General features: G+C 35.1%; 1 protein-coding gene and 1 pseudogene across 13 annotated transcripts in view; one reads left to right on the top strand and one right to left on the bottom strand.

The window, feature by feature from the left end:
* The window catches only part of KIAA1328, a 370,349-nt gene that overhangs the window by 14,788 nt on the left and 331,593 nt on the right, over positions 1-23,968 (top strand). The window lies entirely within an intron of this gene.
* The window catches only part of LOC309639174 (large ribosomal subunit protein uL4 pseudogene), a 470,274-nt pseudogene that overhangs the window by 285,129 nt on the left and 161,177 nt on the right, over positions 1-23,968 (bottom strand). The gene's annotated exons all lie outside the window — the stretch shown is intronic.

The raw sequence follows: 23,968 nt of genomic DNA, 5'->3' as shown, positions 1-23,968 counted from the left end.
TTTGCTTTAGTATCTGAAACAGAAAAGAACATTCATTTTATTGTCATCTTTCACAAGAATACTAGTTGTCATTTTGCTAACTTCTGATACTTTCAAATAAGGGATTTTAAATTTTGAGAATGAGAGTTCTTAGCTGTTTGGATGTACTATTCCAGTTTATTAATGATGTGTATGAAGCATATTTACTTTGTATAATTTTTTTGTTAATATACATGTCAAGTTTTGGGGTCTTAAATAATAAATGAAGATGCCTATAGAGGAATGTATTAATATAAATTATAAATGTTAAGTTTAGGGGAAGGCCATACCTAAAAATTGATAAAATTGTATTTATTTTTATCATTGAATTGCATGTTTGGAAATAGTAGGTCTTTTTCTTCTTTCTCTATTTTTAATTAAAGATAACTACATGAAGTGTTTCATTTTGAGACCTTAAAAGAATGTTTGTAGAGGCTTTTCTAGAAAGACCGAAGTTAAAAATTACCTTATTAAATCATAGAATCACAGGTATAAAAGATGACAAAAATCAGTGATGTTTTGGGGGCTTAGGTTACAAGGTATGAGATTTCAAACTACATGCCTTAGTCTGAATGTGATATGCCACCTGAGATAAGCAGTAACCTCTTTCACTAGAATTCTTTGACTGTTCTGTTCCCTGAAGTAGAATTTTCATGATCTCAAGTAGTGTTTTTTGTATTGGGAAAACATTTAATGGTTAAACATTTAATTTATGATCATCTCACAAGGCTTTTTACCACGAAGATGGATGTGGATGTCCTTAAAGCAATTACAATTAGTTTGACTTCATATATACTGGTCCTGAATTGCCATTATTGTCCTGACTGATACATTTTCAGCTACCAGGCTTAGAGAGTACTTGACATCTTAGAGTATATTGTTTTGGTTTCAGTAAACTTCTGCTTTCTAGCAAAGTGCTCAATTCTTGGTAGAAGGTCATTGTGTTAATACAAGGTTAATATTAGTACAAATTTCACTGCTAAAAACCCCTGTTATTACTATATTAACTATTAACATACAGGTATATGGGAATAATGTATTCTAGGTTCCTTGAATTTGCTACGTTTCCTCTGCTGGATATTTCAGTCTATGTTTTTCTACTTACAGTTGCCAAACCGTTTTTTTTTTTTTTTCTTCAAGACAGTTTTGTGCAAGTGGGAAAGTAGAGATAGAATTCCATGTACCTCAAACACTGGCAACAAAATATTTCTAGCCTTCATGTTCTTTTACCTCTGAATTTTCAACCTGATTTCAAATAACTGGTTTCCTGTTGGCATTAAATACAGTCATTTCTCTTTCACCTTGAGAAATAAAGTACATACTCCTTTGACCAGATATTTCCCTCTAGCTGCTACCTTCTTTGTACTACAACATAACCTCATTCCTAGAAAAGAGTCTGTAATATCTATAATACTGTTTTCTACTCTGTTGCATTTCATTCCCTCCTCAAACTTATTCATTTATTTTAAAATATAATGTATGGAAATGCAATTTATATACGATAATATGTACCCGTTTTAATTGTATATTTCACTGAGTTTTGACAAATGTATGATTACTCCAAAAAGTTACATTGAGAACTTTTACAGTCAGTCCCCTCTTCTAGCCTCCATCCCAGACAGCCATTAATGTGATTTCTATTATTACTGCTTAGTTTTATATGTTCTGACACACCAGTATAAATGGCCCAACAGTATGTACTTTTTTCTGTCTGGCTTTTTTCCCTCAGCAAAATGATTTTTGATGTGTGATAAAATATACATAACATAAAATTTACCATCTTAACCATTTTTAAGTGTACAGTTCAGTGATATTAAGTACATTCGTGTTGCTATGTGACCGTTTCTGCCATCCATTCCCAGAACTTTTTCATCACTGAAACTTTGTCCCCGTTAAACAATAACTCCTCACTCTCCCCACTGCCTATTCCCTGGTAACCACTATTCTATGTGCTTCATGAATTTGGCTATTCTAGATACCTCATATAAGTGGAATCATATAATATTTGTCCTTTTGTATCTGATTTATTTCAGAGCGTAGTGTTTTTGAGACTTTTTAAAATTTGTTGTGTATAGGAGTAATGCATTTTTTATCATTGAGTAGTATTCCATTGTATGCCTGTACCTTAATTTGTTTATCTGTTCATCTATTAATGGACATTTGGGTTGTTCCAGTATTTACCTTTTATGAATGGTGCTACTCTAACATTCATGTACAAGTCTTTGTGTGGCTATGATGTTTTATTTTTCTTCTGTAAATACTTAGGAGTGGAATTACTCAGTTATATGTTAAGTGTATATTTAACTTTATAAAAAAACTGCCAAACTGTTTCCCAATGTAGTTGTGCTATTTCATACTCCCACTAGGAACTTATGAGAGTTCCATCATTCTGCATATTCAATAACTCTTGGTATTGTCATTTCTTTACATTTTGACCATTCTCATGAGTATAGTGATATCTCCTTGTGGAATGAATTTGTGTTTCCCCAATGATTAATGTGATCATTGGCCAGTCTTTTGTTAAGTGTCTGTTCAAATCTTTTGCCTGTTGTTTTTTTTTTTTTCAATCACCCCCTTCCTTCTTGACATTGAAGTATTAGAGTTCTCTATATATTCTGGATGTAAGTTTTCAAATATTTGTTTTTTCCTCCCAACCTGCAGCTTGCTTTTAATGCTCTTAATATTTTCTTTTGAAAAGCAAATTTTTTTTTATTTTGATGAACTTCACTTCATCAGTTTTTTCTTTTATGGTTCGTGTTTTTAGTGTTCCATCTAAGAAATCTTGCCCATCCCACAATAGCAAAGATTTTTTCCTATGTTAGAAAAGACTATATCTTTTCTGCAGAATTAACCTCCGCCTCCTTGTCAAAAATCAGTTGACCATATATGCATGGCCTATTTCTGGGCACTTTATTTCATTCCATTGACCTATATGTTGCCCTGATGCCAATACCATACTAACTTGATTACTGTCATTTTATAGTAAGTCTTGAAATCAGGTAAATCCTATTGATTTTTTGTTCTTTTTGAAAATTGTTTTGGCTCTTTGAGGTCCTTTGCATTCCACTAAATTTTAGAGTCAGCTTATTAATTCCTAAAAGAACATTGCCCCCTGGAATTTTGTTTGGGGTATATTGAATTTACAGATCAAAGTGAGGAAAATTGACATGCACTGAGTCTTCCAATCTATGAATATGTCATATCTCTCCATTATTTTTTTAGATTTTCTTTCATTTTTCTCTGCATGATTTGTAGTTTTCAGGGGTACAGGGTGTAAAATATGCTCATATTTTGTTGTATTTATCCTTAAGTATTTTATGGTTTTTGATACTATTATAAATGGTGTAATTTTAATTTTATATTATACTGTACACTTAATTTTAAATTTTATTTCATTTCTAATTTTAAAAAAACAATTGATTTTAATATTGACTTGGTATCCATCAACTGCTTAAAATTCACTTGTTATAGTAGTTTTTTTTGCCAGAGTACTTTCGATTTTCCACATACAGGATTATGTCATCTACAGATAAAAACAGTTTTATTTCTTCTTTATAATCTATAGATTCTTTGTTTCTTTTTCTTGCCCTTTGGCATTGGCTAGAACCAGCAGGACGATAGTGAATGAAAGTGACGAGAGTCGACATCTTTGCCTTCTTTTTCTTATCTTAAATCTTTAACTATTAAGCACAATGTAAGCTATAGGTTTTTTGTAGATGTTCTTTATCAGGTTGAAGATATTTATTTTTGTCCCTAGTTTGGGGAGGTTTTTTTTTTTTTTTTTTTTTAAGTCATAAATAGGAGTAGAATTTTGTCAAATGATTTTTCTTCATTTACTGTGCTGATAATATGTTTTTTCTCTGTTATACTCTGGTAAAATACGTTGATTGGTTTTTGAATGCTTAGTTTACCTTGCCTTCCTGGCCTAAGCCTCATTTAGTCATGGTGGTTTTTGGTTTTGTTTTTAATCTATTACTGAGTTTGATTTGCTAATATTTTATTAGAGATTTGTGTAACATGAGAAATGCTTGTAGTTTTCATGAAATGTCATTATGTATTTTTTTTAATTAATTAATTAATTTATTTATTTTTGGCTGTGTTGGGTCTTCGTTTCTGCGCGAGGGCTTTCTTTAGTTGTAGCGAGCAGGGGCCACTCTTCATCACGGTGCGCGGGCCTCTCACTGTCGCGGCCTCTCTTGTTGCGGAGCACAGGCTCCAGACGCGCAGGCTCAGTAGTTGTGGCTCATGGGCCCAGTTGCTCCGCGGCATGTGGGATCTTCCCAGACCAGGGCTCGAACCCGTGTCCCCTGCATTGGCAGGCAGATTCTTAACCACTGCGCCACCAGGGAAGCCCCCTATGTATTTTTTTAACTTTATGTTTTAATTATGGTAAAATACACATAACTTAAATTTTACCATTTTAACCAGTTTTTAAGTCTACAGTTCAGTTGTATTAAATGTATTCACGTTGTTGTTCAGCCAGTCTCCAGAACCCTTTTCATCTTGCAAAACTAAAACTCTGTGCGCATTAAAGCTCCCCATTCCTCCCTTTGCCAGCCCCTGGTGCCAGCAATCACCATTCTACTTTCTCTGTCTGCGAATTTTACTATTCTAGTACCTTATATATATAAGTCAAATCATTGTGTTTTTTACCATAATGTGGTAAAATACATATAACATACAACTGACCCCTCGTGACATTTAGTACACTCACAGTTTTGCATAACCACCACTTTTAAGTTCCAGAACATTTTCACCCCAAAGGAAACTGTACCCATTAAGCAGTTGCTGCCCATTCTCCCTTTCCACCTAACCCCTGACAATAGCTAATCAGTTTTCTGTCTGTATTGATTTGCTGACTCTCGATATTTCGTTTAACTGGAATCATACAGTATGTGGCCTCTTGTGTTTGATTTCTTTCACTTAGCATAATGTTTTCAAGGTCGGCTTAAAAATACCCCATTGTGTAAATACATCACATTTTGTTTCTCCATTCATTCGTTTATAGACATTTGGGTTTCTACCTTTTGACTATTGCGAGTAGTGCTGCTATGAATATTCATTTGCAAGTTTTTGTTTGAACACCTGTTTCAGTTATTTTGGCTATATACCCAGGAGTGGAATTACTAGGTCTTAGGTTATTCTATGTTGAACTTTTTGGGGAGCTACCAATCGTATCCACAGCAGCTGAACCACTTTATATTCCCCCTAAAAATGTACAGGGATTCCAATGTTTCTATATCCTCACTAACACCTGTTGTATTTCATTTTTTTGATAATAGCCATCCTAGTAAGTATGAAGTGTTATCTTATTTGTGGTTTTGATTGTCATTTTCCTAGTGGCTAATGATGTCAACATTTGTAAGTCTTCTTTGGAGAAATGTCTATTCAAGTCCTTTGCCCATTTTTTAATTGGGTTGTTTGTCTTTTTGTTGTTGTTGTAATAGTTTTACATATTCTAGATTTTAGACCATTAAAAGATACATGATTTACAAATAATCTGTCATTATGTAAGTTGTTTTTTCACTTTCTTGTGTCCTTTGAAGCATAAAAGATTTTACTATTGATGAAATCTAAATTTTCTAATTTTTCTCCTGTTGATTGTGCTTTTGGTAACATATCTAAGAAACTACTGCCATATTAAAGATCATGAAGATTTAACCCTATGTTTTCTAGCTCTTTATTCAGGTCTTTGGTTCATTTTGGTTTAATTTTTGTGTATGGTAAGAGGTAGTGGTTCAACTTAATTCTTTTGCATGTGGAAATCCATTTGTCCCATTTGTTGAAGAGACCATTGTTTTCCCATTTAGTGGTCTTAGCACCATTGTCAAAAAATGATTGACCAGAGGTGTATGGCTTTATTTCTGGACTCTCAGTTCTTTTCCATTGATCCTCATGTCTATTCTAATGCCCATGCAACACTGTTTTTTGGTTTTTTAAAAAAATATATTTATTTATTTATTTGGTTGCAGCTGGTGGGCTCTTCAGTTGCAGCTCACTGGCTCCTTAGTTGCGGCCTGCATGTGGAATCTAGTTCCCTGACCAGGGATCAAACCCAGGCCCCCTGCATTGGGAGCCCAGAGTCTTCACCACTGTGCCACCAGGGAAGTCCCCAACACTGTTTTGATTAGTGTTAACTTTGTAGAGAACATAAAATACAAATCCTACAACTTTCTTCTTCCTTTTCAAGATTGTTTCAGCTATTCTTGGTCCCTTGCAATTCTGTATGAATTTTAGGATCAGCTTTTACATTTCTGCAAAAAGGCAGTTGAGATTTTGATAGGATCACATTGAATCTATAGATTGCTTTGAGGAGTATTGCCATGTTAACAGTATTAAGTCTTCCAATCCACAGACATGAAATATCTTTCAGTATTTAGGTCTTCTTTAATTTCTTTGAGTTTTATAGTTTTCAGTGTACAAGTCTTTCACTTCCTTGGTTATTTCCAAGTGTTTTCTTCTTTTTGATACTCTTAGAACTGTTTGATTAATATTCTTGTCAGATTGTTCATTGCTGCTGTATAGAAATACGAAAGATTTTTTTTAAAATAAATTTATTTATTTATTTATTTATTTTTGGCTGCGTTGGGTCTTTGTTGCTGCTCGCGGGTTTTCTCTGGTTGCATCCAACGGGGGCTACTCTTTGTTGCGGTGCATGGGCTTCTCATTGTGGTACCTTCTCTTGTTGTGGAACACGGGCTCTAGGCAGGTGGGCTTCAGTAGTTGCAGCACGTGGGCTCAGTAGTTGTGGCTCGCAGGCTCTAGAGCACAGGCTCAGTCTTTGTGGCGCACGGGCTTAGTTGCTCCGTGGCATGTGGGATCTTCCCGGACCAGGGCTCGAACCTGTGTCCCCTGCATTGGCAGGCGGATTCTTGACCACTTCGCCACCAGGGAAGTCCCCGAAATATTTTTGTATGTTGTATGAAACTTTGTTAAATTTGTTTATTAATTAGTTCAAATAATTTTTTTGTGCATTCTCTATGGATTGTCTATATATAGGATTGTGTCATCTGAAAATAGAGATAGTTTTACTTCCTCCTTTCCAGTTTGGATGCCTCTTGTTTCTTTTTCCTGTTTAAGTACTCTGGCTTGAAGTTTCGAGCCTGAATGAAACTTATTGAATGGAGTGGTGGAAGCAGGCATCCTTATCTTGTGGGAAAGGTTTCAGTTTTTCATCAGTGGGATAAAATGTTAGCTGTGTTTTTTTCATAAATGCCCTTTATCATGTTAAGGAAGGTTCCTTCTGTTCCTAGTTTGAGTGTTTTAGATTTTGTCAAAAGCTTTCTCTGTATCAACTGATATGATCATAACTTTTTTGTTTGTTTGTTTCCTTTTTTGTATTAAATATGGTGTTTCAATTGATTTTCTTATGTTGAACAATTCTTGTATTACTGGGATAAATACCAATTGATCATGTTGTATAATCCTTTTAATATGTTTTTGGATTTGGTTTGCTGGCATTTTTGAGGATTTTTGAATCTATATTCATAAGGGATATTGGTCTGTAGTTTTCTTTTCTCATAGTGTCTTTGTCTGGCTTAGATATCAGGTAATGCTGGCCTTATAGTATGAGCTAGGAAGTATTCCCTCTCCTTATGTTCTTTGGAAGAGTTTGAGAAGTATTGGTGTTAATTCTTCTTTAAATATTTTGTGGAATTCATCCGTGAAGTCATCTGGTCCTTGGCTTGTCTTTATTGAGTGGTTTTTGATAACTGTTTCAATCTCTTTTACTTGTTATAGATCTGTTCAGATTTTCCATTTGTTCTTGAGTCAGTTTTGGTAATTTTTGTATTTCTAGGAATATGTTCACTACATCTTGGTTATCCAATTTGTTGACATATAATTGTATGAACTATTTTCTTACAATCCTTTTTATTTCTGTATAGTTAGTAGTAATGTGCCCACTTTCATTTCTGATTTTATTTATTACATCATCTCTCATTTATCAGTCTAGCTAAAGAATTTTAAATTTTGTTAATCTTTTCAAAGAACCAGCTTTTGGTTTTGTATATTCTCTATATTGTTTTTCTATTTTCTATTTCATTCATCTTTCCTCTAATCTTTATTATTTTCTTCCTTTTGCTACTTTTGGGTTCGAGTTTCTAGTCCTTAAGGTGTAAACTTAAGTTACCAACTTTAAATCTCTCTTCTTTATTTTAATTTCTTTTTTTTTTTTAAATTTTATTTTATTTGACCATGGCTCACAGCATGCAGGATCTTAGTTCCCCCACCAGGGATCGAACCTGTGTTCTCTGCATTGGGAGCGCCGAGTCTTAACCCCTGGACCACCAGAGAAGTCCTTAAATCTCTCTTCTTTTTTAATGTAGGCATTTACAGCTATAAATACCCTCTGGGCACTGCTTTTGCTGTACCCTATAGGTTTTGGTATGTTTTATTTTCATTTTCATTTCATCTCAAAGTACTTTCTAATTTTCCTTATGATTTTTTTCTTTTACCCATTTGTTGAGTGTGTTTTTAATTTCCATATATTTATGAATTTCCACTCTTCTTTCCCTTGATTTTTAGCTTTATTTTATTGTACTGGAGAAGATACATTTTTTTTTAACATCTTTATTAGAGTATAATTGCTTTACAATGGTGTGTTAGTTTCTGCTTTATAACAAAGTGAATCAGTTATACATATACATTTGTCCCCATATCTCTTCCCTCTTGCATCTCCCTCCCTCCCACTCTCCCTATCCCACCCCTCTAGGTGGTCACAAAGCACCGAGCTCATCTCCCTGTGCTATGCGGCTGCTTCCCACTAGCTATCTATTTTACGTTTGGTAGTGTATATATGTCCATTCCACTCTCTCACTTTGTCCTAGCTTACCCTTCCCCCTCCCCATATCCTCAAGTCCATTCTCTAGTAGGTCTGCATCTTTATTCCCATCTTGCCACTAGGTTCTTCTGACCATTTTTTTTTCTTTTTTTAGATCCCACATATATGTGTTAGCATACGGTATTTGTTTTTCTCGTTCTGACTTACTTCACTCTGTATGACAGTCTCTAGGTCCATCCACCTCACTACAAATAACTCAGTTTCGTTCCTTTTTATGGCTGAGTAATATTCCATTGTATATATGTGCCACATCTTCTTTATCCATTCATCTGTTGATGGACACTTAGGTTGCTTCCATGTCCTGGCTATTGTAAATAGGGCTGCAATGAACATTTTGGTACATGACTCTTTTTGAATTCTGGTTTTCTCAGGGTATATGCCCAGTAGTGGGATTGCTGGGTCGTATGGTAGTTCTATTTTCAGTTTTTTAAGGAACCTCCATACTGTTCTCCGTAGTGGCTGTATCAGTTTACATTCCCACCAACAGTGCAAGAGGGTTCCCTTTTCTCCACACCGTCTCCAGCATTTATTGTTTCTAGATTTTTTGATGATGGCCATTCTGACTGGTGTGAGATGATATCTCATTGTAGTTTTGATTTGCATTTGGAGAAGATACTTTGTATTCGTTCACTCCTGTTTAACTGTATTGAGATTTGTTTGTGAGATTTGTTTGAGATTTGTTTGTGATTTGTTTGTGAGATTGAGATTTGTTTGTGACCTAACATATAATTTATTCTGGAGAATGCTCCATGTGCACTTGAAACAAATGTTGCTTCAACTGTTGCTTGGTAGAGTGTTCTATATATGTCTTTTAGATCTAGTTGGTTTATAGTGTTGTTCAAGTCCTCTCTGTTCGTATTGATGATATTTCATCTAGATGTTCTATTCATTGAAAGTAGATTATTGAGGTCTCCAACTATTATTGTAGAACTGTCTACGTTTCTCTTCAATTATGTTCATGTTTTCTTTATATATTTTGGGTCTCTGATGTGTAACGTGTTTACTTTTATAATTTTTACATATCCTTAGGGAATTGACCCATTTATAAATCTATGACATCTGTCTCTTTTTCTTGTAACATTTTTTGTTTTAAGGTTGATTTTGGGTGATGTTAGTAAAAAGCCAACCCAGTTCTGTTTTGGTTACTATTTGCATGGTATTTGCATGAAATATCTTTTTACCATATTTTAGCTTTCAAACTTTCTGTCTTTTAATTTAAAGTGAGTCTCTTGCAGGCAACATATAGTTGGACTGTGGGGTTTTTTTTTAATCCATTTTGCCAGCCTCTTTTTTTCATTTGGTGGATGTAATCCATTTACATTTAAAGTAATTTCTGTAAGGAAGTACCATTTTGCTTTACACATATGGGTGTGTGTGTGTGTATACATTTATACACATATATATATACACATGTATATGTGCATATATGTGTGTGTGTGTGTGTGTGTATATATATATATATATATATATGTGCATATATATATATTTTATATGCAGATATACCTCAGACATATTGCAGGTTCTAAACCATCACAGTAAAGCGAGTATCACAGTAAAGTGAGTCACACAAACCTGTTGGTTTCCCAGTACATGTAAAGGTTATATTTACACTATACTGTGCAATAACATTATGTCTAAAAAAAAAACCAATGTACATACCTTAATTTAAAAATACTTTATTGTTAAAAAGTACTTACCATCATCTGAGCTTTCAGCAAGTCATGATCTTTTTGCTGGTGGAGGACCATACCACAGTGTTGATGCCTGCTGACTGCAGGGCGGTGGTTCTTGAAGGTTGGGGTGTATGTGACAATTCTTAAAGTAAGACAACAATGAAGTTTGCTACATCAGTTGACTTTTCCTTTTACTAGCGATTTCTCTGTAGCATGCAATGCTGTTTGACAGCATTTTACCCACAGTAGAACTTCTTTCAAAATTGGAGTCAATCTTCTCAAACCCTCTTCTGCTTTATCAACTAAGTTTATGTAATATTCTAAGTTCTTTGTTGTTATTTCAACAATCTTCATAGTATCTTTACCAGGAGTATATTCCATCTCAAGAAACCACTTTCTTTGCTTATTCGTAAGAAGCAACTCTTTTTCCATGAAAGTTATCATGAAATTGCAGCAATTAAGTCACATCTTTGGCTACTTTTCTAATTCTAGTTCTCTTGCTGTTTCTACCACATCTGCAGTTACTTCCTTTACTGAAGTCTTGAACCCCTCAAAGTCATCCATGAGGGTTGGCATCAACTTCTTCCACACTGCTGTTAATGTTGATATTTTAACCTCTTCCCATATATCACAAATGTTCTTAATGGCATCTAGAATAGTGAATACTTTCCAGAAGGTTTTCAGTTTACTTTGCCCAGATCCATTAGAGGAATCACTGTCTATGGCAGCTTACAAAATGTATTTTTTAAATAATAAGACTTGGAAATTGAAATGACTCCTTGCTGCAGAATGGATGTTGTGTTAGCAGGCATGAAAACAACATTAATCTTTGTACATCTCCATCAGAGCTCCTACATGACCAGTCTCATTGTCAATGAGCAGTAATATTTTGAAAGGAATCTTTTTCTGAGCAGTAGTAGGTCTCAACAGTGGGCTTAAAGTATTCAGTAAACCATGTTGTAAACAGATGTGCTGTCATTCAGGCTTTGTTGTTCCACTTATAGAGTGCAGGCAGAGTAGATTTAGCATAATTCTTAACGGCCCTAGGATTTTCAGAATGGTAAATGAGCAGTGGCTTCAACTTCAAGTCACCAGCTGCATTAGCCTATAACAAGAGAGTCAAACTGTCCTTTGAAGCTTTGAAGCCAGGCATTGACTTCTCCTCTGTAGCTATGAAAATCCTAAGTAGCATCTTTTCCCAATAGAAGGCTGTTTCATCTCCATTGAAAATCTGTTGTTTAGTGTAGCAACCTTCACTAATTATCTTAGCTAGGTCTGGATAACTTGCTACAGCTTCTGCATCAGTACTTGCTGCTAACCTTGCACTTTTATGTTATGGAAGTGGCTTCACTGGAGTGTTCACTGGAGTAACACTTTTAATTTCTTTCAAGAACCTTTTCTTTCCATTCACAACTTGGCTAACTGTTTGGTGCAAGAGCCCTACCTTTTGGCCTATTTTGGCTTTTGACATGCATTCTTCACTAAGCTTAATTACTTCTAGCTTTTGATTTGAAGTGAGAGATGTGTGACTCTTCCTTTCACGTGAACCCTTAGAGGTCATTGTACAGTTATAAATTGGCCTAATTTCAATATTGTAGTGTCTCAGGGAATAGGGAGCGCCAAAGAGAGGGAGAGACAGGGGAATGGCCAGTTGATGGAACAGTCAGAACACACACAACATTTATTGATTAAGTTCACTGTTTTATATGAGTGTGGTTCATGGCACTCCAAAACAATTACAATGGTAATAGCAAAGATCACTGATCACACATCACCATAAAAAATTTAATAATAGTGGAAAAGTTTGAAATATGGCAGGAAATACCAAAATGTGACGTAGAGACACAAAGTGAGCAGATGTTGTTGGAAAAGTAGTGCCTGTGGAGTTGCTCAACACAGGGTTGCACAAACCTTCAAATTTGTAAAAATGCAATATCTGCAAAGTGCAAAAAAGTGAAGTGCAATAAAACAAGGTATGCCTGTATATAAAACAGCAAGAGTTTATGTAAAATATACAGATGAAAAAAGACATTTCTTGTTCCTCAGTTACTTTAAAAGTACTATCTTTTCTGTTTGATTTGTGTGTGTGTGTTTGTGTGTGTGTGTGTTGTGTGTGTGTGTGTGTGTGTGAGAGAGAGAGAGAGAGAGAGATTTTCACTAGCTCCCTGATTCTTTTTTGGTAAAATTTTTCGTTCTTTTCTTAGTGGCTAACCTGGGGATTACAGTTAACTTCCTAAATTTTATAATAATCTAATTTGATTTCATAGCAACTTATCTTCACTGGTACAAAAAAACTGTACAGCTGCATTCCCCAGTCTTTATTTTGTTTTTGTCACCAATTACATCTTTATACATTGTGTGCTTGTTATGTACTGCATTGTGACCCCCCCCCCCAAATTCGTATGTTGAAATGCTAACCCCCAGTACTTTAGGGTATAACTAGAATTGAAAAGAGGGCCTTTAATATGGTTATTAAGGTAAAATGAGGTCACACTGTGGTTAAAGACTTGTGCATTTTACTTCTTAGTTTTGTCAATTTTTGCCTTATATATCTGATCCTATGGTTATTAGTTGTACTCAGTTATAGTTTGCATTTTCCTGTTAAGTGAACCTCTGGTCACCCTGGATATTTGTAACATGCATCCTTGACTAATAGCAGTCTAATATTAACTGGTAGTTTTAGCCCTCCTAAGCGATTTAAGAACTCTTGATCACATGAGCTTCATTTTCCCTCCTGTGTGCCATTATATAGTATATCATAATTTCTTCTCTATATACATTTTAATTCAATGTAATATAATCATTACTTTTTTGTATTATTTTTTAGGGTTACAGAAAAGTTGCAAAAAATAGTACATTATTGGGGGAATGAGGAATTGGGAGTAATTGTTAATGAATATAAGGTTTCCTTTTGAGAGGATAAAAATGTTTTAAAATTAGATGATGGTGATGGTTGCAGAACTCTGTAAATATAAGAAAAGTCAGGGAATTGTACACTCTGAGTGAAACTTACTGTATGTAAATTATATCTCAATAAAGCTCCTAAAAATTAATAGTATGGGTGACTTCCCTGGTGGCGCAGTGGTTAAGAATTCGCCTGCCAATGCAGGGAACATGGGTTCGAGCCCTGGTCTGGGAAGATCCCACATGCCGTGGAGCAACTAAGCCCATGCACCACAACTACTGAGCCTGCACTCTAGAGCCCACGAGCCACAACTACTGAGCCTGTGTGCCACAACTACGGAAGCCCGCGCACGCCTAGAGCCCATGCTCCACAACAGGAGAAGCCACCACAGTGAGAAGCCCGTGCACCGCAAATAAGAGTAGTCCCCACTCGCCACAACAAGAGAAAGCCCACATGAAGCAACAAAGACCCAACGCAGCCAAAAATAAATAATAAATAAATAAATTAATTAATTAAAAAATTAATAGTATGGAGGGTTTGGATACCTTTCATATAGCTTTCTCCAACCATAACATCCTGAGTAACCATAGTTTAGTTATCAAAAATTAACATTGGTATATTAGTACTAATTAACTACAGAGTATATTCATATTTTGCCAGTTTTTCCACTAATAATTTTTTTCTTTCCAGTATCACCTTTGTATTCAGTTTTCATGTTTCCTTAACCTCCTCCCATTTGTGGCATTTCCTTAGTCTTTCCTTGCCTTCCATGACTTTGACACTTTGAAGAATACTGATCAGGTATTTTGTAGTATTTCTTTTTTTTTTTTTTTAATTAATTACTTTATTGATGTGATTATTTTTGGCTGAGTTGGGTCTTCGTTGCGGTGTGTGGGCTACTCATTGTGGTGGCTTCTCTTGTTGCGGAGCACGGGCTCTAGGCGTGCAGGCTTCATTAGATGTGGCACGTGGGTTTAATAGTTGTGGAATGCGGGCTCAGTGGTTATGGCTCACGGGCTCTGGAGCACAGGCTCAGTAGTTGTGGCTCACAGGCTTACCTGCTCCGTGGCATGTGGGATCTTCCCGGACCAGGGCTTGAACCTGTGTCCCCGTATTGGCAGACGGAATCTCAACCACTGCGCCACCAGGGAAATCCCAGTATTTTTTTCAATATGCTTTTTTCTCATGATTGTGTTGCATTATGATATGTTGTACTGGGGGTATGTGATGTTGATATGTCATTATTGGTGGTTTTAACTGTGGTTAACTTGGTTGATGTAGAGTGTACTAAGTTTTCACTCCTCAAAAGTTAATTAATGAGCACCAGAGGGCAGACAGAAGAAGCAAGAAGAACTACAGTCCTGCAGCCTGTGGAACAAAAACCACATTCATAGAAAGATAGACAAGATGAAAAGGCAGAGGGCTATGTACCAGATGAAGGAACAAGATAAAACCCCAGAAAAACAACCAAATGAAGTGGAGATAGGCAACCTTCCAGAAAAAGAATTCAGAATAATGATAGTGAAGATGATCCAGGACCTCGGAAAAAGACTGGAGACAAAGATCGAGAAGATGCAAGAAATGTTTAACAAAGACCTACAAGAATTAAAGAACAAACAAACAGACATGAACGATACAATAACTGAAATGAAAACTAGACTAGAAGGAGTTAATAGCAGAATAACTGAGGCAGAAGAACACGTAAGTGACCTGGAAGACAGAATGGTGGAATTCACTGCCACAGAACAGAATAAAGAAAAAAGAATGGAAAGAAATGAAGACAGCTTAAGAGACCTCTGGGACAACATTAAAAGCAACAACATTCGCATTATAGGGGTCCCAGAAGGAGAAGAGAGAGAGAAAGGACAAGAGGAAATATTTGAAGAGATTATAGATGAAAACGTCCCTAACATGGGAAAGGAAATAGCCACCCAAGTCCAGGAAGCACAGAGAGTCCCATACAGGATAAACCCAAGGAGAAACACGCCGAGACACATAGTAATCAAATGGTCAAAAATTAAAGACAAAGAAAAATTACTGAAAGCAGCAAGGAAAAAAAGACAACATACAAGAGAACTCCCATAAGGTTAACAGCTGATTTCTCAGCAGAAACTCTACAAGCCAGAAGGGAGTGGCATGATATACTTAAAGTGATGAAAGGGAAGAATCTACAACCAAGATTACTCTACCTGGCAAGGATCTCATTCACATTCGATGGAGAAATCAGAAGCATTACAGACAAGCAAAAGTAAGAGAATTCAGCACCACCAAACCAGCTCTACAACAAGTGCTAAAGGAACATGTCTAAGTGGGAAACACAAGAGAAGAAAGGACCTACAAAAGCAAACCCAAAACAATTAAGAAAATGGTCATAGGAACATACATATCGATAATTACCTTAAACGTGAATGGATTAACCAAAAGACACAGGCTTGCTGAATGGATACAAAAACAAGACCCATATATATGCTGTCTACAAGAGACCCACTTCAGACCTAGGGACACATACAGACTGAAAGTGAGGGGATGGAAAAAGATATTCCATGAAAATGGAAATCAAAAGAAAGCTGGAGTAGCAATACTCATATCAGATAAAAGAGACGTTAAAATAAAGAATGTTACAAGAGACTAGGAAGGATACTACGTAATGATCAAGGGATCAATCCAAGAAGATATAACAATTATAAATATATATGCACCCAACACAGGAGCATCTCAATACATAAGGCAACTGCTAACAGCTATAAAAGAGGAAATCAACAGTAACACAATAATAGTGGGGAACTTTAACACCTCACTTACACCAATGGACAGATCATCCAAAATGAAAATTAATAAGGAAACACAAGCTTTAAATGACACAGTAGACCAGATAGATTTAATTGATATTCATAGGACATTCCATCCAAAAACAGCAGATTACACTTTCTTCTCAAGTGCACGGGGAACATTCTCCAGGATAGATCACATCTTGGGTCACAAATCAAGCCTCAGTAAATTTTAGAAAATTGAAATCGTATCAGGCATCTTTTCTGACCACAACACTATGAGATTAGAAATGAATTATAGGAAAAAAAACGTAAAAACACAAACACATGGAGGCTACACAATACGTTGCTAAATAACTTAGAGATCACTGAAGAAATCAAAGAGGAAATCAAAAAATACCTAGACACAAATGACAATGAAAACATGACAATCCAAAACCTATGGGATGCAGCAAAAGCAGTTCTAAGAGGGAAGTTTACAGTGATACAAGCCTACCTCAAGAAACAAGAAAAATCTCAAATATACAATCTAACCTTATACCTAAAGGAACTAGAGAAAGAAGAACAAACAAAACCCATAGTTAGCGGAAGGAAAGAAATCATAAAAATCACAGCAGAAATAAATGAAATAGAAACAAAGAAAACAGTAGCAAAGATCAATAAAACTAAAAGCTGGTGCTTTGAGAAGATAAACAAAATTGATAAACCATTAGCCAGACTCATCAAGAAAAAGAGGGAGAGGACTCAAATCAATAAAATTAGAAATGGAAAAGGAGAAGTTACAACAGACATTGCAGAAATACAAAGCATCCTAAGAGACTACTACAAGCAACTCTATGCCAATAAAATGGACAACCTGGAAGAAATGGACAAATTCTTAGAAAGGTATAACCTTCCAAGACTGAACCAGGAAGAAATAGAAAATATGAACAGACCAATCACAAGTAATGAAATTGAAACTGTGATTAAAAATCTTCCAACAAACAAAAGTCCAGCACCAGATGGCTTCACAGATGAATTCTAAGAAACATTTAGAGAGGAGTCAACATGCATCCTTCACAAACTCCTCCAAAAAATTACACAAGAAGGAACACTGCAAAACTCATTCTATGAGGCCACCATCTCCCTGATACCAAAACCAGACAAAGATACTACAAAAAAAGAAAATTACAGACCAATATCACTCATGAATATAGATGCAAAAATCCTCAACAAAATACTAGCAAACAGGATCCAAGAGCACATTAAAAGGATCATACACCATGATCAAGTGGGATTTATCCCAGAGATGCAAGGATTCTTCAATATATGCAAATCAATCAATGTGATACAGCATATTAACTAACTGAAGAATAAAAACCATATGATCATCTCAATAGATGCAGAAAAAGCTTTTGACAAAATTCAACACCCATTTATGTTAAAAACTCTCCAGAAAGTGGGCATAGAGGGAAACTACCTCCACATAATAAAGGCCATATATGACAAACCCACAGCCAACGTCGTTCTGAATGCTGAAAAACTGAAAGCATTTCCTCTAAGATCAGGAACACGACAAAGATGTCCACTCTTGCCACTATTACTCAACATAGTTTTGGAAGTCCTAGCCATGGCAATCAGAGAAGAAAAAGAAATAAAAGGAATACAAATTGGAAATGAAGAAGTAAAGCTGTCACTGTTTGCAGATGACATGATACTCTACATAGAGAATCCTAAAGATGCTACCAGAAAACTACTAGAGCTAATCAATGAATTTGGTAAAGTTGCAGGATACAAAATTAATGCACAGAAATCTCTTCCATTCCTATACACTAAAGATGAAATATCTGAAAGCGAAATTAAGGAAACAATCCCATTTACCACTGCAACAAAAAGAATAAAATACCTAGGAATTAACCCACCTAGGGAAACAAAAGACCTGTATGCAGAAAACTATAAGACACTGATGAAAGAAATTAAAGATGATACCAACAGATAGAGAGATATACCATGTTCTTGGATCGGAAGAATCAATATTGTGAAAATGACTATACTACGCAAAGCAATCTACAGATTCAATGCAATCCCTATCAAATTACCAATGGCATTTTTTATGGAACTAGAACAAAAAATCTTAAAATTTGTATGGAGACACAAGAGACTCTGAATAGCCAAAGCGGTCTTGAAGGAAAATAACGGAGCTGGGGGAATCAGACTCCCTGACCTCAGACTGTACTACAAAGCTACAATAATCAAGACAATATGGTACTGGCACAAAAACAGAAACATAGATCAATGGAGCAAGTTAGAAAGCCCAGAGATAATCCCACGCACCTATGGTCAACTAATCTATGACAAAGGAGGCAAGGATATACAATGGAGAAAAGACAGTCTCTTCAACAAGTGGTGCTGGGAAAACTGGACAGCTACATGTCAAAGAATGAAATTAGAACACTCCCTAACACCATACACAAAAGTAAACTCAATATGGATTCGAGACTAAATGGAAGACCGGATACTGTAAAACTCTTAGAGGAAAACATAGGCAGAACACTCTTTGACATAGATCACAGCAAGATCTTTTTTGACCCTCCTTCTCGAGTAATGGAAATAAAAACAAAAATAAATAAATGGGACCTAATGAAACTTAAAAGCTTTTGCACAGCAACGGAAACTACAAACAAGACAAAAAAGACAACCCTCAGAATGGGAGAAAATATTCACAAACGAATCAACAGACAAAGGATTAATCTCCAATGTATATAAAGAGCTCATGCAGCTCAATATTAGAAAAAGAAACAACCAAATCCAAAAATAGGCAGAAGACCTAAATAGACATTTCTCCAAAGAAGACATACAGATGACCAAGGAGAACATGAAAAGCTGCTCAACATCACTAATTATTAGAGAAATGCAAATCAAAACTACAATGAGGTATCACTTCACACCAGTTAGAATGGGCTTCATCAGAAAATCTACAAACAACAAATGCTGGAGAGGGTGTGGAGAAAAGGGAATATACTGCACTGTTGGTGGGAATGTAAATTGGTACAGCCACTGTGGAGAACAGTATGGAGGTTCCCTAAAAATCTAAAAATAGAATTACTATATGATCCAGCAATCCCACTACTGGGCATATACCCAGAGAAAACCATAATTCAGAAAGACACATGCACTGCAATGTTCGTTGCGGCACTATTTACAATAGCCAGGTCATGAAAGCAACCTAAATGCCCATCGACAGGCGAATGGATAAAGAAGTGGTATATATATACAATGGAATATTCCTCAGCCATAAAAAGGAATGAAATTGGGTCATTTGTTGAGACGTGGATGGATCTAGAGATTGTCATACAGAGTGAAGTAAGTCAGAAAGAGACAATGAAATATCGTATATTGACGCGTATATTTGGAACCTAGAAAAATGGTACAGATGAACCAGTTTTCAGGGCAGAAATTGAGACACAGATGTAGAGAACAAACGTATGGACACCAAGGGGGGTAAGTGGTGTGGGGGTGGGGGTTGTGGTGTGATGAATTGGGCGATTGGGATTGACATGTATATACTGATATGTCTAAAATTGATGACTAATGAGAACCTGCTGTATAAAAAAATAAAAATAAATTTTAAAAAAAGTTAATTAAGGAATATTTTGGAAGAGGTTCCTGGGGACTATTCAAATACACTGTTTTTTCTGAAACTTTACCCTCTACTATAAGCATCCATCAAAGGAGCTTGCCTGTAACCACTATAACTGTGATATTGTAATGGTACTTTATATTTCCCTTATTTTTTTACATTTATTAATTGGAATTCTTGTTTAAGGATGAGTTATCCCTTTTGTCCTGTTTACTTGCGTATTTATTTCAGTATTTATTTTGTTATTTATTTTTATCACTACCAGGCTCATGGACATTTTATTTTATTCTAATCCAGGACTCACAGAAATAAAAATGGAGTAGCACGGTGGTACATTTTTAAAAAAGAACACTGTTTGTTTTGAGGTAATTGTAGATTCATCTGCAATGGTAAGAAATAATACAGAGAGATAGTCCATGTTCCCTTTACCCAGTTTTCACCAATGGTAGCATTTTTATTAACTGTAGTGCAATATCACAACCAGAAAATTGATATTGATAGAATTCATCAACCTTGTATAGATTTCACATGTACTTATTTGTGTGTATATTTAGTTCTGTGCAGTTTTATCACATGTGTAGATTTGTGTACCATCACCACAGTCAAGATACAAAGCAATTTTATTACAAGAGTCACTCATGCTGTCCTTTTATAAAGATAGCTATTTTCCTTTGTACCGCTTTCTCCTTCCCTAATCGCTGGCAACCACTGATCCACTCTCCATCTCTATAATTTTGTCATTTCAAGAATGGTATATAAATGGAATCATACAGTATGTAACCTTTTGATATTGGCTTTTTTTCCCACTCAACATAGTTCTTTTTAGATCCGTCCAAGTTGTTGAATGTATCAATAGTTTGTTCTTTTTATTGCTGAATAGTATTCCATGGTATGGGTGTACTACATTTTATTTAACCATTCACCTGTTAAAGGATTGTTTTCAGCTTTTGACTGTTAGAAATGAAACGGCTATGATTATTCAATGTATAGATTTTTGTGTGAACATAACATTTTCATTTCCTTGGAATATTGTGTCATAAATGCATGTATAGTTTTGTCAGAAACTGCTGAACTATTTTCAAGGAGGGTTTACCATTTTACATTCCCACCAACAATGCAAGAGAGATCTACATCCTCTGCATTCTTGCCAACGTTTGTTATAATTATTTTGTATTGTAGCCATTCTGATAGCTATTTAGTGTTATCTAATTGTGGTTTTAATTTGCATTTTTCTAATGGATATTGATGTTGGACATTGCTTCATGTGCTTATTTGCCATCTTCTTCAGAGAAATGTCTGTTCATCCTTTTTGCCCATTTCCTGTGTAATATTTGGGCTTTTTTATTGATGAATTTTGAGAGTTCTTCATATGTCCTATATATAGAGCCTTTGTTGGATATGTAATTTGCAAATACTTCTTCCTAGTCTGTAGGTTGTCTTTTCATCCCTTTTGTAGAGTCTTTCATAGAGCAAATGTTTTTAATTTTAACTAGGTCCAGTTTATCAGTTTTTTCCTTTTACGGACCATGCTTTTATTGTCAAGTCTAAGAACTCTTTGCCTAGCCTTAGTACCTGGAAGATTTTCTCCTATTTTTTTCTAAAAGTTTTATAGTTTTATGTTTTGTATTAAGTGCATGATCCATTTTGCAATAATTTTTGTATAAGGTGTGAGGTTTAGGTTGAGGTTCCTTTTATTTTGCCTGCTGTGTTCAATTGCTCCAGCGCCATTTGTTGAAATCTTTTTTATACTTTTGTCAGAAATCAGTTGGACATATTTGCATATGTCTCTTTCTCATCAGTTGGACATATTTGCATATGTCTCTTTCTCAGTTCTCTTTTCTAATCCATTGATCTATGTCTCTATCCTTCTGCCAACTGTCTTAATTGCTGTAGCTATGTAGTAACCCTTAATATTGGATAGAATGATTCCTCCCATTTCATTCTTTTTCAAAATTATTGTAGCTCTTCTAGTCCTGTGCCTTTCCATGATAACTTTAGAAGATTTTCAATGTCTATTAAAAAAACTTGCTGGTATTTTAATAGCTATTACATTAAAGCTATAGATAAGTTTTGGGAAGAATTGACATCTTTACTCTGTTGAGTCTTCCGGTCTATGAATATAGCAAGACTCTCCATTTATTTAGCTATTTGATTTCTTTCATCAGCATTTTATAATTTTCAGGATATAAATCCTGTACGTGTTTTCTCACATTTATATCTAAGTATTTAATTTTCTTTGGAGCAATTATAAATGTATTGTGTTTTAAATTTTGGTTTTCACATTTGTCGTTTCATGTTTGTTTGCTGTTTGAAATGTGATTGAAATTTGTGTGTTTATCTTGATTCCTTGGAGCCTTGCTGAACTCACTTACTAGTTCTAGAGGTTTTACTGTTGATTCTTTGGGGCAATGACAATTATGTCATTTGCAGATAGGGATGGTTTTATTACTTTCTTTTGAATGTGTATGCTTTTTATTTCTTATCTTATGATCCTGTCTAGGACTCCCAGTGCTATGTGAATAGGAGTGTTCAGAGAGGATATGTTTACTATGTTCTTGATTTTATGTGGAAAGCATTCAGTCTATCATCAAGTATGATGTTAGCTGTAGACTTTTTGTAGATACTCTTTTTAAATTTGAGGAACTTTCTCCCTATGCTGAGTTTTTGTTATGATTCCATGCAAGGTTTTGTAAAATACATTTTTCTACCTCGATATCATATGAGTTTTCTTTAGCTATTGATTTGGTGGGTTATGTTAATTGATTTTTAAATGTTGGACATGTCTTACATACCTGTAATAAATCTCACTTGTTATAATTGTTTTTCTACATTGCTGGACTTGCTTTTCTAGTATTCTGTTTAGAATTTTAATTTTTTTATTTTACTTTTTTATTTATTTATTTTTTGGCCATGCCACGCATCTTGCGGGATCTTAATTCCCCAACCAGGGATCAAATCTGGGCTCCAGCAGTGAAAGCAGTGAGTCCTAACCACTGGACTGCCAGGGATTCCCTGTTTGGAATTTTTACATAAAAGTTTGTGAGAGGTATTAGACAGTAGTTTTCTCTTTTTTTATTGCTTTAGTCTGGTTTTAGTACCATCCTTATAAAATGAGTTAGGAAGTATTCTCTCCTTTTCTGTTTTCCGGAAGAAATTGTATAAAATTGGTGTTAGTTCTTCTTTAAATATTTAATAGAATTTTCCAGTGAAACCATCTGGGCCTAGATATTTCTTTTTAAAGAGCTTTTTAATTACAATTTCAATTTGTTTAATGGTTACAAGATTATTTAAGTTGTCTATTTTGTCTTGGTTGAGTTTTGGGAGTTTGTGACTTTTGAGAATTGTTCCATTTCTTCTAATTTATGTCAACATAAAGTTGTTCATAGTAGTCTCTTATTATCTTTTTAATGACTTCAGGGTCTATAGTGCTTCATTTGTGATATTATTTGTACCTTCACTCTTTTATTTTTGTCGGTCTTGCTAGGCTTGTCAATTTTAGAGATTTTTTTTCAAAGAACCAGCTTTTTCTGTCATTGATTTTTTCTCTATTTTTCCTGTTTTCAATTTCATTGATTTTTGCTCTTATCTTTGTTATTTTCTTCCTTTTTATTTTATATTTATTTTGTTCTTTTTCTAGTTTATTAAAATAGAAACTTGAGACTATTCTTTTTTTGATATAACTATTTAGTCCCTCTCATTACAACTTTCAATGCATCTCACATGTCTTGATTTTTTGTATTTTCATTTCATTCATTTCTATGTATTTTTAAAAAAATATTTCCTTTGAGACTTCCTCTTTGACCCATGGATTATTTAGAACTGCCCTGTATAATTTCCAAGCATTTGGAGGTTTTCCTCTTGTCTTTCTGTTACCAATTTCTAGTTTGGTTCTCTTATGCTAAGAGAACAATTTAAAATTTTTCTTTTTTTTAAGATTTATTTATTGATTGATTGATCGATTGCTTGCTATGTTGGGTCTTCGTTTCTGTGCGAGGGCTTTCTCTAGTTGTGGCAAGCAGGGGCCACTCTTCATCGTGGTGTGCGGGCCTCTCACTATCGTGGCCTCTCTTGCTGCAGAGCACAGGCTCCAGACGCGCAGGCTCAGCAGTTGTGGCTCACGGGCCCAGCTGCTCCGCGGCATGT

Source organism: Balaenoptera physalus, assembly GCF_965194825.1.
Source record: "Balaenoptera physalus genome assembly, chromosome: 12".
NCBI lineage: Eukaryota > Metazoa > Chordata > Mammalia > Artiodactyla > Balaenopteridae > Balaenoptera > Balaenoptera physalus.
Note: the sequence above shows the minus strand (reverse complement) of the source record. Positions and strands in the feature narration are given on the sequence as shown.